This window comes from Andrographis paniculata, unplaced genomic scaffold, assembly GCF_009805555.1.
Source record: "Andrographis paniculata isolate CXL003 unplaced genomic scaffold, ASM980555v1 Contig54END, whole genome shotgun sequence".
Classification (NCBI taxonomy): domain Eukaryota; kingdom Viridiplantae; phylum Streptophyta; class Magnoliopsida; order Lamiales; family Acanthaceae; genus Andrographis; species Andrographis paniculata.
In genome coordinates, this window is record NW_026137589.1 from 1881252 (window position 1) to 1905290 (window position 24039).

A 24039-nucleotide genomic window follows, 5' to 3' on the forward strand; every position below is an offset into this window, starting at 1 on the left:
CTCGTTAATTCAAATTGAAAAAAACATTTGAATTAATAACAATAAACAATGCACGAAAATGATTTATTTCTCTAACTCAAGCAAAGAAAAACGGAAATATTCTCATTTTTTTACTGTCAATTGCCCTGTACTAAACACATCCAAAATATGGTATTAGTGTTTGACTCAATTGGGCTCGAAGAAACTCATTCGAAGCTCAATTCAAACTCAATTATCTTATTTTTTTTTTAATTTATCAAAATAAATAAAAATCATAATTCATAAATAAAAACAAAACAAAAAATAATTCAACACAAACTTAATCTAAACAAATTAATTTCAAAATTATAATTCCAAAGGTGAATAATATTAGACAAACAAATTAATTTCATTGTTTGAATTTATATTTTATTAAAATAGATTTTTCAAAAAAAAAAAAAAACACCTACGAAAGTCTATAACAGAGACTTTGACAACCATAATGTCATTTTTTTAAAACAAAATATACAAATATTTGATGGATTCGATTCGTTCAACTCTTTGTGTTATATTTTACAGTTTAATAAAAAACAAACACATTAAATAATCATAGTTGAAAATGTGTATATTTTTAATAAAGAAATGAAATTTATATGAAAAGAATTCTCTCATAAAAAAAACTTACTGGTAAGCAGTGGCGCGCGATCGGTGTGAGGCTGCGGGGGAGAGCGGCGGCTCTCTTGTTTGTGTTAAAGAAAGTGAATAATTTAGGGCGCGCTGAGGACGGCAAGAAGCGGTGGCGTGCGGTCGGGGTGAGGTGAGGGGGAGAGCGGCAGCGTCGCGGTCGTGTCTTGTGTGTGTGGGAGAGAGAGTGAGTGATAACGGTTAAAATTTATGAACGGTAGGATTAAATAATAATTTGAAATATTATATATGATATTTTATTTATGATTATTTTAACCAGGCTCCCCAATTGACCAAATCCATCGCCTTCCACAAACCCGTGGCCGTCAAATGCAGCAAAGACGGCGGCCGAGGGAATGGCGACGGGGCAGTTTGAGGGACGCTCTGTCGTTTATGTTGGGCGAGAAAGTGGAGGAGCTTCTGAACAGCGAAGAGAACCGTGGGGTGTTGGATGAGCTGGACGGAGAGTCGAAATGGCTAAACAAGAGCTCGCCGAGATTGAAAAGCAAGAAGGCGAGGCCAAGAGCATGAGGGATTATATCTATTGTCTGGAATCAAAAGCTTCTGTGGTAATCTATCGATCTAATTCATTATCCTTGGAAATTATTTTCGATTTTGTGATTGGGGAAATTATGTGAATTGTGATTTTCATAGCTGAGGAAGTAGCCGTATGACTTAATTCTGATATCGGTCTTTTAGTAGACTGCTGGTTATGAAAGTCTTCACAACTCATTGAGCCACTTTGGTTTTAAATGAATGAATTCGGATGATCATCTTGGGTATGAAATGCTTAGGAATTAGATTCATTGTTTGGTATTAGGGATTCATTTGAAATAACTTTTAGTTTAAGAGTGTTTGAAATGTTTATTGCTTTCCCGAAAAATTCAACTATGTCAGATTTACACTTGAGCAAATTTAGAGTTTGATTTAACGCTCCGGTTTTGCTCTGGAAGTGTAATTCACCGAACGTTCAAATAATGTAGACATAGAAACAGGGAAGTTTGTGTATCCTGTTTGATCATATAAAGATCTACGTTTGGGAGTTCCAACTCAGACTCCAATCCACTAGAATTCGGTAAAAATTATACACCTCATTACATCCCAGTCACAATCTCCCAATGATCTCTATCAAGACAACAAACATACAAGTATCCCAACTTCATATGCCGTAGGTTTCTTCGCAAAGAACACTCACCAGACCTCAACTAGTGTTTCTTGAATCACCAGAGAACCTCCAAAATGGAAAGCAATTCAACTCCAATTCCAATCTTCAAGCCTCATTCACAATTTTGTTATGTCTGTGTGATATGTTCTTCAATCGGATCACGAATTCTGTTTCTGCATCTATAGTCTGTCTTGCTCGCAGAAGGCCTCTGGTTCTCTTTGTGTAGATGAGTTCTTGAAGAATTCTTTCTAATTCTATGAGCTACACAATTAGCTTCTAATCAACTTTCTCTCTGCACATGCATTTCGAATTATACAACTAAATTAACTCAGTTGTTGTATATACCATGATTCGATTATTAGATAAAATCTGTTGTGACTTTCAACAAAGTAATCGTCTGAGCAAGGACGGATGCGGGTCATCCGACCAAACTTCGGATAACATCATTGATAACTTGGTTTTGGGCATGTTAAGGATTTAGATGGATTAAAATTGGGTTGGAACTTTGCATATGGCAAAATGATCAGATATAGATTTTATGAAAATGATGTTGTTGTAGACCCTAAAATGTTGTATTATAATTAATTTTATACTCTTTATACTGGTGAGTTTTCAAGTCGAATATAGAAATTTTAAGTCATGAAATTTAAATCAAAAGGAATACTTACCGAGTCTGGCTGATCGGAAAAGCAGAAAATTGGCTCGTTGGCGAGCGAGCTGAAAACTGTAAAAGACAGAAATATAAAGAAAGCGGTAAAAATGAGTGGGCAGTGATTGTAAGCGGAGTGATGATTTGTGAGCAATGAGTGTAGTGGTAGCGTTGGTGAGCGGGGCAATATGGATGGCTGGTGAGTGTATATATATATATATATATAGGGTGGTTGGTGAGCGGCGACTGATGGTGATAATGAGAGGGCAAACGGTAATATATTAGCGGGGAAGATGTACAAAGATGTTTGTGTGTGATCTGTATGTTACTTAATGGCTAGATTCTCATGGATGGAATGAGCGGATAATGTAGTTGAATTATATACTACGAAATGATAGAAGAAATGTATGTGATCATTATTGTTCATTTAAATCAGATTCTTGACTCGCTGGTACTTGACCTTAAAGGATTTACAACAAGACTTCAATAACACCCAAATTAAGAACAAGAGCCTATGTTCAATTAATCATTCTAAAATATGTTTCATTAGTGACTTTAACCTTCTGATACTTTTTTTTAATCAAAATTGAATTCAGAACAGTAATTAAGTAGGTCGACAAGGCTCCCACATACTTAACTACCACGAACCACCTAAAATTTGTTAATGAATACGACGCCAAATTAGGCTTAGATAATCAATTATTCCGAAGAACTTCCACAGTTTGTCAAGATTCCAGAATTAAACAATCAAATATAAACTTGAATTTAGGGATGAAGATATAGATGGAGAAATCATGATATTTAATTAATAACTATGAGAAAAATAGTCGATCTACATTAGGAAACAATTTAGGAAAAAATAGTAACAAAGCTGTAAATCTACCTACAAAAAGCACTATCTGGGCGGTCAGGGGAGGAGAGAATCTCCACTCCCACTACCTTCACTAATTAAGAGAACTCCCTCACAGGATTGGAGCTCTCGGAATTTGAATATAGTAAAAGCAATAAGAACACTTGTATGTAGTATTTTTTTTAACAAATGAAATCTGGCCCTATTTATAGATTTTATGGATTGGCAGTTGGCAGTAGTTAATAGTTGTAAAACAACATTTGAAAGAGCAGTTGGAAGACTGTTGCAACCATTGGGCAGTTAGGCAGTTAATCGGTTGGAACTGCCATAACTCCCAGCTTGCTTGCTTGCCTTGGCTAGCATTGTAGGGATCTTCCTCGCTTGGCTGGCTTGGCTAGAGGGCATCAGCATAACTCAAGTGCTGCTATCGTTGCTAACCGGTATCTGAATTGCTAACCGTTGGGAGATCAACACTTAGATAAATTTTTGGGTAACTTGGATCTCGCTTGTTAGCGGCGGACTCGGCCGCAAGCGAAAAGAGCATCGCTTGCCATAATGGGCTCACCCTCCCTTGTCTTTCATAGTTGGTCATTTTCTGAGTTAGAACATCGCTTAAAAAGGCTAAAACATTAATAATCTTTACAATCGAGCTTTGAATTATATCAACCGAAATAGATCAATACTATAAATCAAATATGGTGATGGTTTTTACATAAAAATTTAGGAAATACACAGTTTTATCAAGTAGTAAATATGCTATTATTTGTAGTTATCAAACCTCCTCACATTAAACTTTTGTTCGTCCTCGAACAAACTCAATTACATGAATAGAGAGTTCACCCGTTCAAGGCAGTCAAATATTGAATAAGATCAGTGCCATAGTTGTGAGTAAAGTGAATCTCAAATATAAACAATTGACCTTAAGCAGTCAAACTTGTCAATCTAATTTAACATGCCTTAAGCTATCTAGTTATAATTAACTCTGCTTGCTTGGAGAAGATTCTTTTTATAAGGTGACTTTCAGCCGAAAGGCGTGGAATATATAAACTTTTTATTTTTTATTTTTGCATCACTTATTATATTTCGCGATGGATCCCAGATTTTCAAACATTGTGTCTGTCTGCTTGTGATCTTATTTTTTCATCGCAACCATAGGCCTTTTTAGTCCCTTTAAGAGTAAATCCTCCTCACTTCACTTGTATTGCTTCACAAACCATATTTAAGGACTTCTTACTTCAACGTCATCTCATATAAATTAAGTTGACAGACAAAAGTTCGTTTTCCGTATTGAGTATGGTATAATTGAAACGAATGGGGCACTAACCTTTTCAAGTCATATCAGCGGGTACCTTTAAATTCACATTATTAAATAAGTTAAAAGAAAAAATTACTAATTTCAGAGGTTGCAAGTGATCTAACTTTACTTTAAAAACATATTGGTAGTCTAACTCAACGATGTATTTAAAAATTTAAAGTAGCTACACATACTTGAAATTACAATATACAATATTGATAAATTCAACATGTTACCAAAAATCTGTCGTGTCATTGATCATAAAAAAATTCTGTACAAGTCCGCCATTCTTTCACAAAAATCAAAAAGTAACTGGGGAAAGGACTTCCGCTTGCAGTTCATTTCTAGTTATCTGAAAGTCCACATCCAAGCTTTCCAAAACCATCTTGGAGCCGCTGCAGCTTCTCATCATCAAGGTTGTCACGGTGCCCTTTTGCGGTGCGGCGCCTGTGGACCCCCACGGCGACATGGCGCCCGCCATGGCGAGTGCGGCGCACTATATATAAAATTAAATATACATATATATTATATATTGTAGATCTTAAAAAATCTTACATTATCAATCATTTATTAATCTTCAAAGTTCCATGTACTTTAAATCGTAACATGAAATATAATAATATAAAAAAAATATAAATCCAATCATCAAACAAAATAAAATACTATCCATAAATCTCAAAACCATCAAACTGTATCATCTCAAATCTCAATAATCAAAGATATCAAGTCCATAAATACCACTAGGAATATTATTTAAATGATTATCATTAATATCATTATCTAATGATACATCATCATCTAGTTCTTGCTCTATCAACGCTGAAGTTGAGGCTTTCTTGGGACGTCTAGAGATAATTGTATTGATGAACCCGATGTGTTGCCGATATTTCCACTTCTAGGAGTATTTCGGCTTTAAGATTGGCCGATGCACGCATGGCTTCATCAACATGACTCCATGTAAGATCCTCTCCCGAATGAACTAAATGATTGGTGTCGAAAACCCATTCACTATTCCATTCAAATTCACCCAACACCAAATGATTGAATTCTTTCTCTCCTCACGCCTTTTTTGGAATCTATTTGCAAGTTTCCGGTTGTATTGAACAAAAAGTAAATCGTTCAATCTCTTATGCTTCAATATATTTCTTTTTTTTCATGTGGATCTAAAAAAATAAATGATAATATATTAGTATATGACTTTGATAGTATTAATATTAATATATTTATATAAGTACTTAAAAATTCGATTGAGCTTCAATTGCGTTCACACCCGAAAGATGAATAACAAAGACTAATTATGCAGAATGCAAGTGATTGGAGCTCGAAATGAAAGACTCCAAAAGCATTCCACCAATCAACTAAAATGGTAAAAAAATTACAAAAATATTTAGTTCAAACTTTAAAGAAAGATGAAAAAAAAAATGAATCAATAAAATAGATTAGGTACTTTCGAGGGCGTTTTGCCTTTTGTTTCTTGATAGCCAACTATTTTCTGAAACTTTCCCGCATATTATTGTAATCATCGACTTGATCACCACTGTTGTCATGACGTCGCCATAGCATCTAGGCGTTTTTTGCGGAGCGCCATGACTCTTCGCCTCGCCATATCAAACAAAGCCGCTTGGGTCGGCCTTAGCGACAGCCTGGCGATGCCTCAACAACGCCACGGCGATGCCATGGCACCGGGTAGGCTAGCCAGGAGCCTGTAAGTCTCCAACCCAACCCAGGCTCCTAAACCGCATCGACCTCAATCAATAAACTTTGAACCCGATTGAACCTAACTTGTCATTCTCTCCCTCCCCGCTCTTCTCTGCCCTCTCTTGTTCTAGCCACGGTTGTCCGGTGCATATGACCGCTTCATCCCATGGCGTACAACCGTTCTCTTCTACTATTTCTTGTTATCTGCTTAAGGTTATTTTTATTTTTTCTAATACTATTATAGTATTAGTATTTAGTGTATTACATTATTTTTATTTTATAGTTATTTATTTTTAATTTTATATTAACTTTTATTTTTGTTTGTTAGTTCTTTTTTATTTTCTTAATATGTTAGTATAAAATTCATTATAAACATTAATTTTATATAAGATATAGTATATGATATATAAGTTTTATACATGTTCGCCGTGATCGTCATATTGTCGCCATGGCGGTCCACAGGCGCCGCACCACAAAAGGGCGTCGTGATAACCTTGTTGATCATATATCTTTGTTTGCAAATCAACATCCGTGATTATTTTTTCAAGAACATCATTAAATATAGCTTGTGCCTTACGAGCATTATCACTCACCTTAAGAAAAAATACATGGAAGGGTTAAGAAACACAGTCCCATACAACTCGACTTCCATTTGATTCTCCCATCGGCTATCGATAATATGCATAACTTCTTTCAACAAATTTGTTTTTTTTCTTAAAATCTTCTTTAATTTTCCTTTTAGCTTCATTCATCACTACAACAAACTCCGGCATCGCTGGCTTCTCATTCCCTGTCAATGATTCTCAAAACAATTAGAAGTGGATGCGATGCTTTTATACAATACTCCATACCAGTCCAAATGGGAGAAGACAATACCGTAATTGCTACTAATCTCCCAGCATTTGTATTTGACAATTTTGTAGTAGTCCAATCTTAACTCAAGAACAAGCTCCTCAAAGCATCCTTATGCTTATATAAGCTCTGCAAAGTAAAAAATGAAGTAGCAAACCGTGTAGACCCAAGTCTCACAAGGTCTCTGCCGTCTATGTTCCCCCTTATCACATTAAGAAGTCTTACATGTTTGTAAATATAGGTAGTAACTCGTTTTGCATTATCAATCTTTGCCTGAAATAGACAATTTCCCGATGTCTTCCAATATAAGATCAAGGCAATGGGCTGCATAAGTGGTCCAATATAAAGTAGGTATATGCTGCTCTAATTATTTACTTGTTGTCTTGAAATTAGCACAATTGTCGGTTACTGCCTTAACAATGTATTCTTTGCCAATTTCTTCAATATTTGTCTGAAGTAAATCCGCCAATAATGATGCACCTTGAGTTTGACTCGATGCATCAATCAACTCCTTAAAAAAATGTACCTTCAGGGCTATTGACAAAGAAATTAATCAAATGTCACCCTCTTTTATCCATCCATCCACCAGCCATAAGAGAATAACTATATTGCTTCCAAGCAATAACATGTTTTTCCTTCAATATTTGTGTCTTTTTCACTATCTTCTCCAAAAAAGAACCTGTAATTCATGATAACTTGGAACTTTTATACCAAGTTCTATCTGCCCCGCCGACTTAATCATTATCTCAAAACTTCGAGATTTTGCCACATTAAATGGTATGCCATTTTCATAAAAAAATCGGCAATGTGTTCATAAAATCTTTCCATCTCCTACTTGCTTCTCGTATACGCTTCCTAAGTTCTTTGTGTGCCACTACTGTCTTTGTTGTGCCTTTCCTTGATAACTTCTTCCAGGGTTTTCCTCAGCATCGAGGCAACTGACTTACTTTCTTTCCACTTTGTGACGACATTGGTGAAGAATTTAAAACAGATTGCGAACGCTTCCTCTTGCTCAATGTTCCCGAACTAGGATAAGAAACAGATTTGTGTGATACTCTTTTGCTTTGTTTCTTGCATGTTCATATCACAACCAATGTCGTCGCCAGCATTGTCATCATTTAACTCCACATGACTGGGTTGCTTTCTATTGATTTTTTCCTTAAGAACTCTCGCATCTCATTTTGGATTTCTTCGGTAGTTTTCAGACATTTTTTTCATCCCCGAATTGCCTAGCAAGTGTTTTATGAGGCATTCGAGATGAAAAACTTAGGTCCAGCCAAACAAATGCTTGGGATGAGTATAATCAGAAACAAGGATAACACTCTGACACTATCTCATAAGAAGTATATCGGGAAATTGTTAGAGAAGTTCAACATGAATAGTGAGAAGATTAAGCAGAAAAACCCGCATTTGGGAAGCCACTTCAACCTTACCAAAGATCAGTCTCCAAGAACATACAAAGAAAAGGTAGATATAACTAAAGTCCCTTATGCATCTGCAGTTGGTAGCCTCATGTATGCGAGAGTGTGCACGAGACCAGACATTGCTCATGCAGTCGGGGTTGTTAGTCGCTACATGTCAAATCCGGGGAGAGATCATTGGGAAGACGTCAAATGGATACTAAGGTATTTGAAGGGTACTTCCAAGATGAAGTTATGTTTCAAAGGCAAAAATATGATTCTCAGAGGGTATTCTAATGCTGATTTGGCTAGATGCAAAGAGACGCTTAAGAGCACTACAAGGTACATCTTCACAGTGGGAGGAACTGCAGAAGCTGAGTATATAGCAGTTGCTGAGGCTAGCAAAGAGGTAATTTGGCTAAAGAACTTTCTCTTAGAGTTTGGATAAAAGACAAGACATATTATTCACTATACTGTGACAATAAGAGTGCAGTTAAACTTGTCAAGAATCCGGTCTAACATGAAAAAATGAAGCTTATTAGGATGAGGTATCACTTTATCAGAGAATTGATAAGTGAAGGAACGATCAAGTTGAAAAACATCTCAGGCGGTATGAATCCAGCAAATATGTTTCACAAAGACTGTGACGCTGGACAAGCTGGTCTTTATGAGAAATGATGAGAAGACCGGGGCAATCAAGTGAAACTAAGGATTTTACGGCAGTATAGTGGAACGCAGATGTTTCGAAGCCTCTAAGTGGGAGATTGTTAAGTGTAGGCTTCTTTAGGGTAATTAAACCTAATGGGCTTAGAAGTTTGGGCCCAATTGTTATTAACCCTAAACCTAGTCTATAAATACTTAACTCTTGTACTTATAAAGTGTGCCGCCTCATATGGAAGTAATAAGAAAAGCTTTTTGGTTGCCCCCGTGGACGTAGGTCAATATTTCGTATCGGCCGAACCATGTAATCCTTTGTGTTCTACTTTCTTATTTGCGTGTGAGAGAGTTAATCATAACATGCTCCCGATTAGATACTGTCTAAACTTCTCGAAAGCGAAGATAATGATTAACAGTTCTTTCTCAGTGATAGAGATTCTTTTAAGTAGAGTTCAGCGTCCTACTGGCATAATATATGACATTCAACTTGGACTCTATCTTTTGACCCAGGACAACACCGATAGCATAATCACTTACATCCGTCTTCAACTCGAATGGCTCGTTCCACACTGGTGCTGAAATAATGGGATTAATGGTGAGCTTTTCCTTCAAAATTTGGAATGCCTCATCACATTGAACCGTCCATTCAAATCCCGCATCCTTGCATAGCAACGGGGTCAGCAGTTGAGTGATTTTACTAAACTTCTTGATAAACCTTCTGTAGAAACCAGCATGGCCAAGGAAACTTCGCACAGTTTTCTCATTCTTAGGCGCTGTCATCTTCTCGATTACACTAACTTTGGATATGTCCATTTCAATTCCGGCGAACAAGATCTTATGGCCAACAACGATTCTTGCATTCACCATTAAATGGCACTTCTCCCAATTCAGTAGGAGATCGGTCTTAATGTAGCGGGGCAGTATTTTGTCTAGCTTGTTCATGCATCTGGAAAAAGTCTTGCCATAAACTGAGAAATCATCCATAAACACTTCTATGCATGAGTCCAGAAGATAGCTAAAAAGTGGTTGGGGCATTGCAAAGTCCGAACGGCATCCTCTTGTAAGCAAAAGTACCATATGGATAAGTAAAAGTAGTCTTCTTACAAGTCCATATGCATCGCTGAAAAGTAGTTGTGGCGCTGCAGAGCCCGAATGGCATCCTCCAGTAAGCAAAAGTGCCATATGGACAAGCAAAATAAGTTTCCTTACAGTCCGTCGGCTTGATGGGAATTTGATGGTAGCCCGAGTAGCTGATAACTAAAAAAAATGTGTGTGTGTTTACACAATTCACAGGGAATTTATGTTCGAAAATCAGTGAGTGGAAGTTTATAGAAAACGATCAGATATAGTAATTTTTGTGGTTGTAGACCCTGAGTAGTTATCGCAATTATTTATACTATTTTTATTGGTGAGTTTCCAAGTCGAATACAAGGATTTTAAGTCATGAATTTCAACGGTGAAAATCTTGAAGAAGCGGCGAAAACAGCAGGAAGGGATCCGCTTACACCGGATTCAAAAGATAGGCTAAAGAAATCAGTAAGTAAAGCGGTAAAAGTGAAGTGAGCGAAAGCGAGCGAAGCGAGGGCGGAAGATTAAGTGCCAGCGGTGACCAGATGAACGGGACATGGATGAATGGCGGTTACCGAGTGAACGGGACATGAGTGAGCGGCATATTATATGTATATGTATTTATATATATATGGGCAACAGAGAGTAGAGGAGAGATGTTGTGTATGAATTGTGTGTTACTAAATGGATAGATTTCCCTGGAGGCAATGAGCGAGCGATGCAAGTGTGTTATCGGAAATATATGTATTTTACGAAAGCGGTGAGAAGGAAGTAATGTAATTATATAAACTGAATATAAAGAATTCATAACACTGCAATTTTGACCTTAAGAGATTTACAACAAGACTTCAATGACACCCAGATTCAAGACATTATAAGAAAGAAACCCTACTGTCACTAGAAATCTCTGCGACCTAATAGACCACCGCCTATGCCCCGTTAATTTTCCCAAATCTGCCTCATTAGTGGCTTTACCCATCTGTTACCTCTTTTTAATTAAAATTGAATTCAGAACAGCAGTTAAGCAGGTCGACAAAGCTCCCGCGTACTTAACTACATTGAACTACCTTGAGACCGCTTTTGGTGCATAACAAGGCTCAAATAATCAATTCTTCTCTAGCTCTAAACCAGTGAAATAAAACTCTCTAAATTCAAACTTTATACAAGTGTGTAAAAAATTGTGGAAGAAATGAGGGTGAAGAATCGAATGACATTTCATTATCTACTACGAAAGCAGTAAAAGAATAGAGCTACAAGGCTATAAACGAAAGCGGTAATCTAATCTAAGAAAGCTGTAAAGACTTGGCCAAATGAGGAGGGAAACCCCTACTCTCTTGGCCATTCTTGTGGAGAACTCCCTTACAGGGTTGGAGCTCTCGGAGACAGGAAGACGACTTGCTTGCGAAAAGTAACTGCTAAGAGTATTTAAAATCGAAGTATCGATTCTTTTTTAGATAAAGATATCTGGCCCTATTTATAGTAGGTGAAATGGGACGGTTGCAATCAGTTGCTGGGCGGTTCCAACTGCTGGGCAGTTAGGCGGTTATTGGTAATTATTCTGTTGAAGCAGTTGCTGGCAGTAACTCCCAGGGCGCTTGCTTTGATTGCATTGAACTGTAAGGGCTCAAATCTTCCTCGTTTGCCGAAGAGCTAGAGGGCATCAGCGCAGCTAGGCTAGCTTGTGCTTGTTAGAAATGAAATGGCTGTACCGCTGCAGTTGGAACACTTAGTTGGAATCTGGTGATATTCTGCAGCGGTGGGCGTCTGGGCTGTTGCTTGCAAGCGGGAGAGGTTGTCGCTTGCGGGCGGCGAAGGCTGCCGCTTGCCTCTCATGCCTTAGTATTTTTCAGGAAGTATTTTGGGCGTTTGCGGCGGGGGTGGCTGTCGCTTGTGGCGTCTGCCTTAGCTTTTCTGGCACCAGACTACCGCTTAAAAAGGCAAAAATTGTTAATAATCTCAACAACGAATTCTGGATCATGCCAAGCGATATAGATCAATAATATATGCCATTAATGAGTCATCGTGATGGTTCTTATACAGAAATTCAAGTAATACACAGTTTTGTCAAGCTAAGAATATGCTCCTATTTGGAGTTATCAAACCTCTTCACACTAAACCTTTGTTCGTCCTCGAACAAACTGCATTAAAAGATCAAGAGGTTATACTGTTCACAGAAGTGTTAACAACTAGTGCCATGATTATGAATAAAGTGAATCTCAAAATTGGAACAAAGAAGCCATAAGTATTCTGCTTGTCATTTGATTTAACAAGATTGGAGTTATCCAGGTATCGTCAACTTTGTTTGCTTAGCAGGGAATATTTTTTTGATTTAGGAAACCTTCAGCCGAAGCGTGCGGAGTTTTTTTTTTTTTTTGGATCGAGAGTTTCAAACAAACATTGTGTCTGCTCAAGATCTTATTTGATTCTCACACGCCTAGGCCTTTTCAGTTCCTTTGTAATGATAGGTCCTCCCTGCTTCGCTTGCATTGTATCTTAAACCATATTTAAGGACTTCTCTTTTCGAGCTATTTCTTATGAACAAGTCGAAAAAATAAACATAGGTTCGCTTGCCCTACTGAGTATGGGAAAGTTGAAACGAAGGGGGCACTAATCTTCACAAGTATTATTCGATGTTACTTAGTTTAACGCTAATGTTCAAGTTATTGTGAAGTTCGAAGGACAATTACTTGGTCTGATGTGCTTAAGTCATCTAACTCTACTCTAAAACATATCACAGAGTTAACTCAGCAGGATACAGGCATTTCACATAAGAACACATACTTCAGGCTATGTTAGGCATACAATAAAGAAAATTTGTCACTTGTTACCAAAAAGTGTTGTGTCGTTGATCAATGTTATGTACAGCCCTTGCCATTCTCAAAATGTGTACATGGGGGAGGACCTCTTTTCATTTCCTTTTCTCGCTCGGAGGTCCTCGCCCCTGAGGAAGGTTTCTGGATATCTGCCGCACTAGGCCTTCCATTCGTTGGAGACTCCTGGTTGTGTCAAGCTATTGTTCCATAAGAATGGCCTTTTGTTGGGTGAGAGCTGTGAGTGCTTTCATAATCTCCTGCAGCGTCGTACCCATGCTTGCAGCTTGAGTCTCCAGTGCTTCTACGCGTGCTTCTAGTGCGGCAGTTGCTTTCTTTCCAGTGGTCAGTTCATCACCCAGACTCCTAGCGTATGTGTCAATTATTGTCGAGTCATCATGTATTGGGTGAGAATGGTTGAGTGGAGTTCCTCAAGTCTTCTTTCAATGTTTTCCAGAGATGAGCGGGGGGCTGATGGTCCAGCCCCCGCCGCTGCTGGTGACTGTCGCTTGGACTCAGCCGAGCTGATCTCCACTAGCGCTTCCTCCCGAAGGGAATCAGGTGTTGGTTCAGGCGTGACGTCCCTGAGGAATACTAGCTGCCTCGTTGCCTCGTACTCTAGCTGCTCTGCATTCTCTCTCCATATATCTCCTAAATCGCAGCTGGAGTTGAGTCAGCGGTTTCCAGTATTTGAGCAGCTTGGCCAGCATCTTCATTTTCCTCTTCTTCTGTCGCTCGAGCTGCCGCAATCGTTCGATCTGTTGTACTTTGGCGAGCAGCTGAGCTTGCTTTTCCTGCAGCTTCCTATCCTGCTCATCCTCCTCCTCCTCTATTAGTGTTTTGTCTGATTTGACTTGAGGAAGGAGTCAGAGTCTTTACAGGTGTCCCATCATGGTAGGTGTTTTTGGGTTGCATGGGACACTTGTAGGATAGGAAGGTTTGAAATTACTGCCTCCACCTCCTTGGCTTCGTTGGCAGCTTCAGCGGTTGTGGCAGCGAGGACCTCGGCGGGGTATTCTTTGTATAACTCCACTGTGACATCGATCCCGCCGATGGTTCCTTCGGTAAGCACAGTCTCCCGCTCCTCCTCTGTTCCAGCAGCAGTAGGCTCTACCGCTCTCGGCTGGTTAACGGGTGCGGCTTCCTCGCCTGTTCTAACAGCAGTTGGCTCACCTGCCCCCTGCTGATCGAAGGGAACAGGTTCATCGCCAAGCGGACTCGACAATTTTTGTGACACCTCCACCGTCGCAGGCCTTACTGGCGAAGGTCTCTCGGGTTGAGCGGTGGGTTCTCTGATGACGATACCCTTCCGTAGTCTGGACAGGGATCGTGTCTTCGCTTGCCTCTACATCCACCGCTTTCCCCTTCCCTTTCTCCTGCCTCGTCGCCCGCCGAAGGGTTGTTGGATTTTTTCGCAGAGCTTCTTTGACCCTCGGCTTTTTGACAGGCGGCGGAGCAGGGTCTTCTTGTTTCTTTGACCTCTTTTCGCCAACGGCAGCTCGTGGCGCTTTTCCTTCCTTATCGTTCCTGACCGCTTCAGCCCCGAAAAAATCCTCCTCTATCTTCCGAGCGAAGCGGAGGGCTTCCTCTTCCTCATCGCTGGGAGCTTCATTGGAGACTTTCTTCTCAGAATCGGGCTCGGCCTGAGGTGTCACATCCTCTCTGATTATTTCCCCCCCCCCCCACAAACTTCATCTTCCTTTTTGGTGGAGGGAGCGCTGCCGCTTGTGCTTTCCTCTTTTTCTGCTTGGGGATAAGAGTAAACCCCTTGGACTCCAGCCAGTTTTTGTGGAAGGCCGCCGGAAGCAAGGGCTTCATTTGGAGCTCTGGGGCTGGAGTGGGCAAGTCGACGCCCGCGCGCCGGCATAGTTATGTGATCAGGGTCCTATGACCAAGTGATCTGTCTCCGCTTCTTCGATCCCAGATATCTATGCCTATGATTGCGCCCAAATCCACATCAGCATTCTCCTCCAGAATTGAGCGAAGGGCAAGGAGGTAGTCAGGACGGATGTCAGTGGTATGTGCGGTGATCATTATTCTGCTCAGCGACCACTTCCTTTTTTTCTTCGTCCACCGACCCGAACTTTAAGTTCCTCTTCTCGTATACAGGGGTGGTGGCGAAGGTCCTGTAAAGCGTCTGCAACTCAAGCGAGCTGCAGACCTCCGTTGCCTTCAACTTATCCCTCATCTCCTGGATGGGGTAGTGGTGTTCCCAACCAGGAGTCGGTTAATCTTCCTGGCTGAGCAGTCTACCCATCTTCCCCGAATGTAGACATGTTTTAGACTCTCAGCCTGGTTCAGATTAACGTAAAACTCCCTCACCAGCGATACATCCACTGGCTCACTGGGGTTTCTGATCAACCATAACAGGCCTCGCTCCTCCAGCCAGTCAGAGAGCGGGCCTGTGATCTTTTTGGGGTCAAATCCTCTCGGATCCCCATCGCCTTCATCCGCTCATAGGCCGCTGCTGCATCAATGTTGGAAAAATGAAGTTTGTCAAACTGCTTGGACCTCAACACATCTTTTACAGCATCGGCGGCATTCTTTTTGGAGGTTTCGCTTCTGAATGCCTTCATCCTCCTCAGCGGTGCCTCCTGGCGGGCAAGTTTGTCTTTCAGCTTTTTCAACTGGTACTCCTTCAGCTCCTCGTAGTCCAACCACCAGTCGCTCACCGGATACCTTGCTCTGTTTCTTCAGTGTATTTCGAATCTGAGGTAGTCCTCCGGGAACTTTGGAATGAATTTTCTGAAGGGGAGTGACTTCAGCTGCCTGAGCTTCTCCCAGTCCTCTGTAAGCTCCAACACTCTTCTCCTCCTGTAGTATGCCTCAGGCGATGCTGGCTCTACAAATTTTGCCCTGAGGTTGTTGTCACCACCTGTCGTTCGTCCGTGGATTTAATCCTTTGGACTCTCTTTTCTTTTCTCTCCTCAACCTTTTCAAACTCCTTCTTCAACGTTTCTCGCTTGACTAGATCTATTTTGTTAAGCCTGTCCTGAACCTAGGGTTTCCACAGTTATCGTTTAATATACAAAATTTATGAATCCTACCTTACTGCTTTAAAATGCTAACAACATTCATGTACAGACAATCATTTTCACAATTTTAGTGATTTTAACCCTAGATCCTCCCCCTCACAACGAAACGGAACACTATTGTGAGTGTTACGTTGTGAAAAAGGGAGAAAATCACATAATAGTACAAAACATACAAATTATTGCAAAATTGAACCATAGGAAGCAAGGACATCAGTTATTGTATCGAAATCTAATAGATAATAGACCTAGATTCACGGAAATCAAACATATAAACATTTTCGCAAAAATGAAGAATAGACAGTTATCGTGAAAATAATTTGGGATTCTGTGTTTCTGAACGTTAAATCAGGGAAAATCAACCGTAAAATCGAGTTTATGTAGTAAGGTTAACCTAGAGCTTACCTTAGATGAAGCTATTACTGGATGAAATGTCGAGATTTTGAAAAAAATTTAGCTTGGAGAGTGGCGGTTACTAAAGCGTCTGGAGGAAGTTACTGTAGGGCAAAAGTGGAAAATGACTGGTGACTGGGGTATTTATAGAATTTTCTATCGCTCGTCTGGAGGGCAAGCGGAGCGCTGCCTAGTCCACTGTAATTACTTATAAAGGTATAAGGGAGGGTTTTCAGGGCGGGTGAGCGAGTAAAGCAATACTTCTATTTATCTAAGAATGACACTCAAGCGGTGACGGAAGCGGTACTGGGTGAGCGATACTGCTCCCCCAGTGAATATCAGGGTAAGACAAGCGAAGCGATGGATGGCTTGGGTCAGGCTCAGGTTAGAAGTTAAAATGCTAACATTAAACTGCTCCTATAAAGCGATAATCCTGCTCTAATGAAAGCGATAACAAAACTGTAAACCTATACTATAAAAGCGGTAAGAATTATAAAATTTATCTATGAAAACGATAAAGAAAACTTGTAAATTTTAAATATAAAAGCAGTAAATTCTAACTACGAAAGCGATAAAAGAAAGCTGTAAAATTGGTGGATATAAGATTAGGCTTCTGGAACTTTTTCACGAAATTCTATCATAGAACGAGCTTCTGAACCTCCATCAGATTAATATCTGCACTGGCCTGCTGCAATACAGGCCCTTCGATATACGGTTTCAGTCTTGCTCCATTTACCAGGAAGAAGTTTATTTCTCCTGGGGTTTCCAAATTATTGATCCTTATGGCTCCACTTGGCAGCACTTGCCTGACGATATACGGCCCAGTCCACCGTGACTTCAATTTCCCTGGGAATAAGTGGAGCCTAGTGTCGAATAGAAGAACCTTGGATCCCACAGTGAATTCCTTATTCCTCAACTTCTTGAAATTCCCTTGTAAAGTTTAGCACTTTCATATGCAAGATAACGGAACTCAGTCAGATCGAGCAATCTTTTGGCGCGCTTCTCCTATGCTGGGAGAAGATCAAAGTTGAGATACTTGATGGCCCAATACGCGCGATGCTCGAGTTCCAGAGGTAGGTGGCAAGCTTTTCCATATACAAGCCGATAAGGGGACATTCCAATTGGAGTTTTGAAGGCTGTTCTATATGCCCACAGCGCATCATCCAATTTCTCTGCCCAATTCTTGAGACTTTTATTTACTGTGGTCTGGAGGATGTGTTTGATTTCTTTATTTGAAACTTCCACCTGACCGCTCGCTTGTGGATGATAGGGGGTAGTTAGATGCTGGCGGACACTATATTGTTGAAGGCAAGATTGCAGCGCCTTATTTACAAAATGGGTGCCTTCATCGCTTATTATCATTCTGGGGACCCCAAACCTTGGGAAAATGGTATATTTTAGAAAGCGGATCACAGATCGAGCATCATTAGTGATGAGCGCTTGCACTTCAACCCACTTGCTCACGTAATTCACCGCCACCAGAATGTATAATTTCCCATTCGAAGGCGGAAAGGGACCCATAAAGTCTATCCCCCATACATCAAATATGTCCACAAACAAGACTCCAGTTTGGGGCATCTCATCTCTCTTCGAGATAGATCCCAATCTTTGACACTTGTCACAAGATTTGGCAAAGGCATCAGCATCTTTCTGTAGGGTAGGCCTAAAGAAGCCTGACTGCAAAACTTTGGCCACTGTGCGCAGGCCAGCGAAATGCCCTCCTACATGGGACCCATGACATTCATTCAAGATCAGTGGGATCTCAGATTCCGCTACACAGCGACGGATTATCCCATCTGCGCCGATGTTGAACAAAAACGGTTCATCCCAAAAATAGTCCTTTGCCAAACTGAGCAATCTCTTCTTTTTCCTTTGTATAGTATGTGCTTGGAACTGTCCTGTAGTTAGAAAATTGGCCAGATCCGCAAACCATAGCTCATTCGCTTGCATCAGGAATAGCTTCTCATTTGGGAATTGTTTGTTGATTCCTGGAGATATGTCCTCTTCTTGCCTTAACTTACTGAGGTGATCTGCCACATGATTCTCTTTCCCCTTCTTATCCCTGATCTCTATGTCAAATTCTTGGAGCAACAGAACCCATCTGATCAAGCAGGCCTTTGTCTCATTCTTCTCCATCAAATACTTAATAGTTGCATGGTCAGTGTGAACAATGGTCTTCCTTCCGATAAGATATTGTCTAAATTTCTCGAAAGCGAAGACAATAGCTAGCAGCTCCTTCTCGGTTGTAGTGTAATTCTTTTGAGCGGAATCCAGTGATTTACTTGCATAATAGATGACATTCAACTTGGTTTCTACCCTTTATCCTAGTACAGCGCCGACGGCATAGTCGCTTGCATCCGTCATCAACTCGAATGGCTCACTCCACACTGGTGCTGAAATTATAGGAGCGGAGGTCAACTTCTCCTTCAATACTCGGAAAGCCTCCTCACACTCGCTTGACCAGTGAAATTGAGAATCCTTGCACAACAGTGATGTAAGTGGTTGCGTGATTTGACTGAAGCCCTTGATGAAACAACGGTAGAACCCCGCGTGTCCAAGGAAACTTCGCACTCCTTTCTCATTCAAGGGCGCTGGCATCTTTTCGATTACACTAACTTTTGATCTATCTACCTCAATACCGGCAGATGAGATCTTATGGCCTAAGACAATTCCTTCATTTACCATGAGATGACACTTTTCCCAGTTCAGCACGAGATCAATCTCAATGCAGCGGAGAAGTACTTTTTCCTGATTGTTTAGGCATCTGGAAAATGTCTTGCCATATACCGAGAAGTCATCCATGAATACTTCTATACAAAAGTCCAAGAGATCGCTGAAGATATGGTACATACATCGCTGGAAGGTAGCCGGAGCGTTGCAAAGCCCGAACGGCATCCTTCTGTAAGCGAAGGTCCTATATGGACAAGTAAATGTAGTCTTCTCACAGTCCTCCGGTTTTATGGGAATTTGATGATAGCCTGAGTAGCCATCGAGGAAACAATAGTATTCGTGACCTGCGAGCTTCTCAAGGCATTGATCAAGGAAGGGAAACGGGAAATGATCCTTCTTCGTGGCGGAATTCAATCTTCTGTAGTCGATGCAGACCCTCCATCCAGTGACAGGTCTTGTCATGAAGACCTTCCCCTCGTCGCTTGTTTGTTCGACAAAGCCTCCTTTCTTGGGAACCACTTGGATTGGGCTGACCCACTGGCTGCCACTGATAGGGTATATGACTCCTGCATCGAACAGCTTGATCACCTCATTCTTTACTACCTCTTGCATATTTTCATTTAGTCGCCGCTGAGGCTGTCTGCATGGCTTAGCGTCAGCGTCCAGCCTTATATGGTGCATGCACACCGCTGGGCTGATTCCTTTAATATATGTGATCTTCCATGCGAACGCCGCTTTTCTTCTTTTGAGAAGTGAGACGAGCTGAGCCTCTTGGTCCGGCAACAGTGAGACGGAGATTATCAGCGAGTAACACTCTTCCGGGCCAAGGAATATGTATTTGAGGTGTTCAAGTAATTTCTTCAGCTCATCCTTTGTGTTGGTGTCGCTGGCTGGTTCCCTCGTCGCTCGTTCAATGGATTCAGTGAGCGCTGGCGTGTCATCGCTTGCCTCTGCTGAATCCTCTGCAGCTTCCAGCTCCAGCGACCCGTTATCTGAAATTCCTTCCAGACTTTCAAGTGTAATAAAGCTCTCAAAAGTTGTTATTTCATTTAACTCATTGATAAAATCACAATTTACTTCCTGAGGTTGACGCAATGCTAAGTTCATGGAAAATGTGACTTTATCTCCACCGAACCTTAATGAGATTTCGCCTTCGGCGACATTTATCGTAGCTTGAGCGGTGGCAAGGAAATGTCTCCCTAAAATTATTGGAATTTCGCGATCCTTGGTCATTTCCATTATAATGAAATCTGCAGGGAAAATAAATTTGTATACTTGCATGAGTACATCACGAATGATTCCTTTAGGTAATCTTATTGATTTATCGGCAAGCTGAATTACAGTTCTGCATGCTTCTAATTCATAAAGCGAGAAGGGCATAAGATTGATATTTGCACCTAGATCACATAATGCCCTAATCGGCTCTAAATTTCCTATAGTACAAATAATAATGAAACTCCCAGGATCACTTAGTTTCTTTGGGAGGTCCTCCTTAAATACGGCGCTGCACACACTCTCCAGCTGCACCACTGCCGCTTCGTCAGGGAATGCCCGCTTTCGGTTGATTATATCTTTGATAAACTTAGCGTAATGTGGCATATGTGACAAAGCATTAGCAAACGGTATAGTAATTTGAAGACTACGAAAAGTGTGCACAAACTTCTCAAATTCCTTGGAGTTGTCCTTCTTCCAAAGTCGTGTGGGAAAGGGGGCTCGAGCCAAAGGCTGAGCGGGACCCTTTTCCTTCGGTTCAGGCACCCGAGCGGCTGGTATCGCTCGAGGTTGGGATGGGCCTTCCTCCTCGGTTGGAATCTGTATAAGTTTATCCTGCACAGTCACGTTAGCAACAATAGGGTAGGAGAATGATTAATACCTCTGTCTGGCAGCGGTGGTGATTGTGTCCGCTTCCCTCCCCTTGTTTTGATGGCCTTTGCTTGGTTCGGGATAGTCTCGACTGTCCTAGGCAACGTTCCTTTCTGCTTTAGCTTCATAGCTTCAACTATCTGCCCAACTTGTATTTTCAGCATTTTGATCGAGGCAGAAGTATTTCTTTGGAACTCCTAATTTGCTCGTTGTGTTCCTCCAGAGCTCCTCCAGACTCAGCGGTGCTTGGGCCGCTGTGGGAGGTTGAGCAAATGCAGGTGCCTGCTGCGGAAAGTGAGGGGCTTGAAAGTATTGCTGTTGATATGGATAATATCCCCCTTGATGATATTGTTGCGCAGCGAACTGTTGTGGCCTCTGAAATTGTTGCTGAGGATGCGGTCCAGCGGGGCCTTGAGCCTGTCCCTTTTGAAACTGCTGGAATTGAGGGGCATTTCTGCCAGCCATATAGTAGACCTCCGCTGGGTTCTGAGCCTCTTCAGTCGAGCACTCAGCAACCTGCGGACTTTGTTGGTCTTCAAAAGCTCTTGCCTCACATTCCACGGCCTCGTGCAACGCCTGTTTTCCTTTATTACGCAAGTCTTGCTTCATGAGCTTAGACAGCTTGCTTCGTGAGGAACGGAAGCAGGAACCTAGTATAGACCCCTCGATGGCTCGGGCCTGTTGGACTCTGGCCAACTTGACTAATTGGCCACCATCTTCTCTATTAAAGCCCTTGCTTCTAAGGCACAGCGCCCCATCAGCTAGCTTCCTACCGCTGCATCCAAAGACATCCTTAGTTCAGGAGTGATTCCTGAGTAGAAAATTTGCAGCTCCATGAAGTCCGGAATTTCATGATGAGGGCGGTTGCGGAGCAATTGTTTGAATTGGCTCCAGGCTTTGGGAAGCGTTTCATCACTCGCCATCTTGAAAGTGAGTATTTCATTCCTTTGGCGAATGGTCTTCGATACAGGATGGTATTTACTCACGAAGGCCTGAGATGCTTCCTTAAAAGAACCAGGAATGGGATAAAGGTTATCAAACCATTTCCTGACTTCTCCAGATAAAGAGAATGGAAACAGTATTAGTTTAGCGTCCTCCGTGATGCCGTGAGATTTAGAGGTGGCAGCGATCCTGTTAAAGTTCTGTAGATGTTCATAAGGGCTTTCGTTGAGCAGCCCATGGAATTGGCTCTGGCTCGCCAGGCTGACGAGCGCTGGTTTCACCTCATAATGGCGAGAGCCTCTGGGTGCAGAACTTGTAATTAATGTATGATTCATAAGGGACTGGTAGTGAACGTCCATAGGGACTTCAGCAAGCGGGCGATCAGCAGCCCTGTGTCCCTCAGCCCTCTGGTAAGGCTCAGCAGTAGGTGGTGGGGGAGTGATGGTAGCGGGTATCACAGCGGTGTTGGCAGCTTGAGCCGCTTAGGAAGCGATAAACGCCCGCTGCGCAGCTTGAGCTTTCTCCACCTGAGCGAGGTGCGCTTGCAGCCCCGCCATTCCCTGTTGAATGCTACTTAGGGCTCTCATTAGTCGCTCCTCAGTCGGCGTGAGCGCATGGGGAACGACAGTGGGGACCACAGTAGGGATGTGGAGCGGCAACTCCTACGAAGATGCAGATGTAGTAGAGTCGGAAGATGTCCCAGCGGCAGTTTGGAAAGCTGGGACGACAGTAGAAGGAAGCGGTGGCATTTTCTTGGTTTGCCATAAGTTGTTCTCGCATTTGCTCTCTGAACAGACGTCTCTGTGATCGAGCGGAAGGAGTAGGACTTGTGGGACGCTAAAAACGCTTCGAACCCCTACATAATGATAGCCACATCAAAGAAAAAGTTAGCTAAATTAGTAAAAATGCAAAAATTACTATTACAAAGAATTTAAAAGTAATTTATGGCGCTTCAAAAGATCCTCAACCAAAATACTTTTCATGAGTTTAAAATCCCCGGCAACGGCGCCAAATTATGATAACTAAAAAAAATGTGTGTGTGTTTACACAATTCACAGGGAATTCATATTCGAAAATCAATGAGTGGAAGTTTATAGAAAACGATCAGATATAGTAATTTTTGTGGTTGTAGACCCTGAGTAGTTATCACAATTATTTATACTCTTTTTACTGGTGAGTTTCCAGGTCGAACACAAGGATTTTAAGTCATGAATTTCAACGGTGAAAATCTTGAAGAAGCGACGAAAACAGCAGGAAGGGATCCAAAAGATAGGCTAAAGAAAACAGTAAATAAAGTGGTAAAAATAAAGTGAGCGGAAGCGAGCGAAGCGAGGGCGGAAGATGAAGTGCCAGCGGTGACCAGATGAACGGGACATAAGCAGAAGCGGGGACGAGATGAACAGGACGTGGATGAATGGCGGTTACCGAGTGAACGGGACATGAGCGAGCGGCACATTATATGTATATGTATTTATATATATATGGGCGACAGAGAGTGGAGGAGAGATGTTGGGTCTGAACTGTGCGTTACTAAATGGATAGATTTCCCTGTAGGCAATGAGCGAGCGATGCAAGTGTGTTATCGGAAATATATGTATTTTACGAAAGCGGTGAGAAGGAAGTAATGTAATTATATAAACTGAATATAAAGAATTCATAACACTGGAATTTTTGACCTTAAGGGATTTACAACAAGACTTCAATGACACCCAGATTCAAGACATTATAAGAAAGAATATTAGGGTTTCCATAAGGTTTTTCAGTTCTTCATATATAATATATAAGCAGAAGAATTCTTTTACCTTATCAAATAACTCTTCTTGGGGGATTCCATCCACAAACGATTCAATATTGCAAAAAATTTCAGAGATTTTCCCGCACTAGAAATCTCTGCGACCTAATAGACCACCGCCTATGCCCCGTTAATTTTCCCAAAATTTGCCTCATTAGTGGCTTTACCCTTCTGTTACCTCTTTTTAATCAAAATTGAATTCAGAACAGCAGTTAAACAGGTCGACAAGGCTCCCGCGTACTTAACTACATTGAACTACCTT

The 24039-nt window shown here is 41.3% G+C and overlaps 1 protein-coding gene and 1 long non-coding RNA gene across 2 annotated transcripts in view; both read left to right on the top strand.

Moving 5' to 3' along the window:
- The window catches only part of LOC127255404 (uncharacterized), a 75834-nt gene that overhangs the window by 38787 nt on the left and 13008 nt on the right, over positions 1-24039 (top strand). The window lies entirely within an intron of this gene.
- LOC127255409 (uncharacterized) lies at positions 815-23185 on the top strand. Its single transcript, XR_007839624.1, has 3 exons — positions 815-829; positions 923-1211; positions 23171-23185. It is a non-coding gene; the product is annotated as an uncharacterized LOC127255409 (long non-coding RNA).